The sequence below is a fragment of the Echinops telfairi genome, unplaced genomic scaffold (assembly GCF_000313985.2).
Source record: "Echinops telfairi isolate 266 unplaced genomic scaffold, ASM31398v2 ScPeMD7_4;HRSCAF=17, whole genome shotgun sequence".
NCBI classification, from domain to species: domain Eukaryota; kingdom Metazoa; phylum Chordata; class Mammalia; order Afrosoricida; family Tenrecidae; genus Echinops; species Echinops telfairi.
The window spans coordinates 5,617,120-5,620,693 of NW_022103900.1; the positions used below are offsets into that span (position 1 = coordinate 5,617,120).

A 3,574-nucleotide genomic window follows, 5' to 3' on the forward strand; every position below is an offset into this window, starting at 1 on the left:
CCCCCACCCCCTCCCCAGCAGCAGATTTCTGGGACTATAACTGTTAACAGTAGAAAGCCTCGTCTATCTCTTGAGGAGCTGCTGGTGTTTTCAAACTGCTGACCATGAGGCTAGCAGCCCGACACGTAACCACTACACCACCAGGGCTCCTACTCACAACTACGCTTTACTCAATGGGTAGAGAATTTAGCCACACACGAGACGAAAATGGACTGTTTCCCTTTTCATTAATATTAGGCTCACTTAACCACTAGATGGCAGAACACACATGCACAGAGCATGCTCTGACTGGTCTATTCTGCCAGAAACTTTTGCCAAGTGTGGGTCCACGCACGAAAGACACTTGATCTCCAGATTATACCTTCCTAATAAGAATCCAGTCAAGCAATGAAAGGAGCTACCTCCCACTTGAGATTATCTTTTCATGCATTGCTCACAAAAGACACGTATGCCTGGGTGGAAAAGCTAACATTCACACAACTCATCAGTAATGTACAAAACACAATGGTTGCCAACCCAGTAACTTAGCCACAGTGGGTTACTGGCTCAGACTGGGTTATCTAGAGAAGCAAACCAGTGAAGCTTACAACTACACACATATACAAGATTGAGCTCAAGGGACTGGCTCCCAGAGTTGTAGAGTCTGCCAAATTCTAACTCTGTGGTCCAGATGTCAGGCTGAAGGCTTCTAACTCACAATGTATCTGCAGGGGCTGACAAATCCAAGATTGGCAGGTCAGATGACAGGCTGCTGGTTGCAGAGGTAAATGAATCCAATATTGGTAGATAATATGGCAGCCTATGGATTTAAGTCCATAGCAACAGAGATCAGGTGATGAGCTAGATGCAGCACCTGGATCCAGCAAAAAGCAAAGGATCTTTGCTGGAATAGAGTGTCCACACATCTAAAGAAACTCTCTTTCAGTTAATAGGCTGCTCGCTGATCTTATCATGGGAAATTATATCACATCTCCTCAGGGGGAAGGTTATATCATAAATGGGAAACCATTGAGAATCCTAACCTAGCCAAGCTGCTAGACAACTGTAACCATCACAGCTGCATTAGTGGATAAAAGGGCTCATTTTGGCTAAGCTCTACATAAGCTCTCAAGTTGAGTAGTCAAGGGTGCTACCAGGTTGAATATCACATTTGCAACCCTCCCTGCCCCCTTTTGACAAGAAAGTATCACTCACAGTTTGGATGTTACCACAACATAATGTCGATTAGAGAGTTCCCTGTTTGGGGAGCATAGTTTCTGAATAGCTTGTAGCATGAGGTGCCTAATTCTATGAATACTCGATTCATAAAGTCTGTAGCAGACATGGCAGCCATTTCCTTATCCCTGATGGGTAACAAACTGAATGAACATGGAAGTACTTTCTATTTGTCAAATAGCAATGGAGTTCTCAATCCTGTTCTAGTAAATCACAGAGTCAGTTCACTTAATTTTAGTGTTAGGTTACACTCTGGCCATATTCATGGATTGGTCCCTTCTTTCACAGGGAGTTTCTAAGTGGTGGCTTCCTGGCTGGATAGGAGTTAGGTCTTCAGTATCCCATTCACTATCAGGTTGCCTGGATTCCTAACACCTCCGCAGACTGGCTTGCCTTTCTGTGCATTGCTCTCCCACCCTAAGTCTTTCTAGCCCCTGTGTGTCCTTCATGGTTGTGGGAGCTACATAATCTCCTGTTAACTTGAGCAAGGGGTGAAGTCTAGCCTGTGAAGCAGGTCATAGCCAATCATGCCTCTGTGTGGGCATGACCTTCTCCTGATGATTCTGGGAACTCCTGTATTCCTCCCTGGAAGCGGGACACACTATCTTTCTCTGCTTCATCTTCCTGTGGACAAACCACATGGAGCCACGCTGATGAAGCCAGAGCCCTGGAGCAGCCACGTGGACACCCATGCCAGCACTGAGATGTTTCTACTGCCACTGGATCCACAAGACTTTCCACCCACTGGCCTGTGATCTTCCTGCATTCGGCGTCATTGCATGTGTTGTGTGAGCCTGAAGAGGAATTTATAGGTTGGTATCCGACATATGGGCTAATACCGGACTTAAGGACTTGATCTGGACTGGGTTGGGATGTTTTCTTAATAGATAATTACTCTTTGATATAAAACTCTCTTAAACACATAGAAGTATCCCTGGATTTGTTTCTCTAGTCAACCCAGACTACCACAGTGGTGAATCCACTCTGATACGCTTGCTTTCTGACACACTGCCTCGATCTCTGTTGTCTACAAGCTTCCAAGACCAAACCAAGTACCAAACACACTGCCATAGAGTTGATGCCGACTATAGTGACCCTCTAGGACAGGGTGGAACTGCCCCTGTGAGTTTCTGAGACTGAAACTGTTTATGGGAATAGAAAGCCCCACCTAGTAGTTTCGAACTGCTGACCTTGCAGTTAGCAGTCCAACTTGTAACCACCAGGGCTAGTCCCCAAGGGAGAGTTGGATCTAATTCTACTCATCCTCTAGAGGGCAGTGGTGGTTCAGTGGGCGAATTCTAACCCTCCAGGAGCAAGGGCTGGGTTAGAGTACAGGCCAATGCACTTCCGGCACAGCTAGCACACGTGTCAGTGGGAGGGCTCATGTGTTAGGATGCTGCTGAATAGGTTTCAGCGGAACTTCTGGCCTCAGACAGACTAGGAAGAAAGGCCCAGATGATCTCCTTCTAAAAACCAGTTAATGAAAATCCGACTGAAAATACCCCGGTTGTCCCAGCCTGTTGTCCATGGGGTCAACAGCCAACAACAATTTAGCCTCCAGTGATTGACAGATGACTATGCATCCAGCGCTATGCCAAATGTTAGAAACCCAGCAATGTTAGCATAGCATCGGGATACACCCTGAAGGACACAACCGTGGCTAGAGAGGCGTCGGGTGAGAGAGCAATGAACAGACTCTCTCAGTGTGAGGTCCCGTGCAGTCGTAGCAATAATGTTGAACATTCAATATATGGTAAGGGCTGGGCTCAGTCTTTACAAGTGTTAACTCATTTAATCCTCATACAACTATCCTGATGGATAAACTGTACTTTATTTCTCGAATTAGTGCTGTTTTGCTGTCCAGTCAGTTTCCCTATCTACATACAAAGAGCAAAACACTGCCTGGCTCGGTGCCACCTCACAATGATTGTTACGTTTGAGCCCATTGTCGCTGCGACAGTGTCAGTCCAATTTATTGAGGTCCTTCCTCTTTCTCACGGATCCACTCTTGCACCAAGCAGGAAGTCCCTCTCCAGGGACAGGCCTCTCCTGATAACGTGTCCAAAGTCATGGAGACAAAGGTCTCTCCATCCTTGCTTCTAAGGTGCATTCTGGATGTACGTCTTCCAGACAGATCTGTCTGTTCGTTGGACAGAGTAGGGATTATTATTATTCTTATTTCACAGAGGAGAATACTGAAGAGTAGGGAGCATAACTTTTCCCCCCAAGGCTTTATCTAGTGAGTAGGGGAAAACTCACTGCCATGGAGACAAGCCTGACTCATAGCGACCCCCTGTGGGTTTCCAAGACTGTAATTGTTTGCAGGAGTAGAAAGTCCACCCCCCCACCCCCCGCCGCC

At 46.6% G+C, this 3,574-nt stretch overlaps 1 protein-coding gene across 1 annotated transcript in view; it reads right to left on the bottom strand.

Annotated features, from left to right (window-relative positions):
• The window catches only part of CERS6 (ceramide synthase 6), a 198,960-nt gene that overhangs the window by 8,659 nt on the left and 186,727 nt on the right, over positions 1–3,574 (bottom strand). The window lies entirely within an intron of this gene.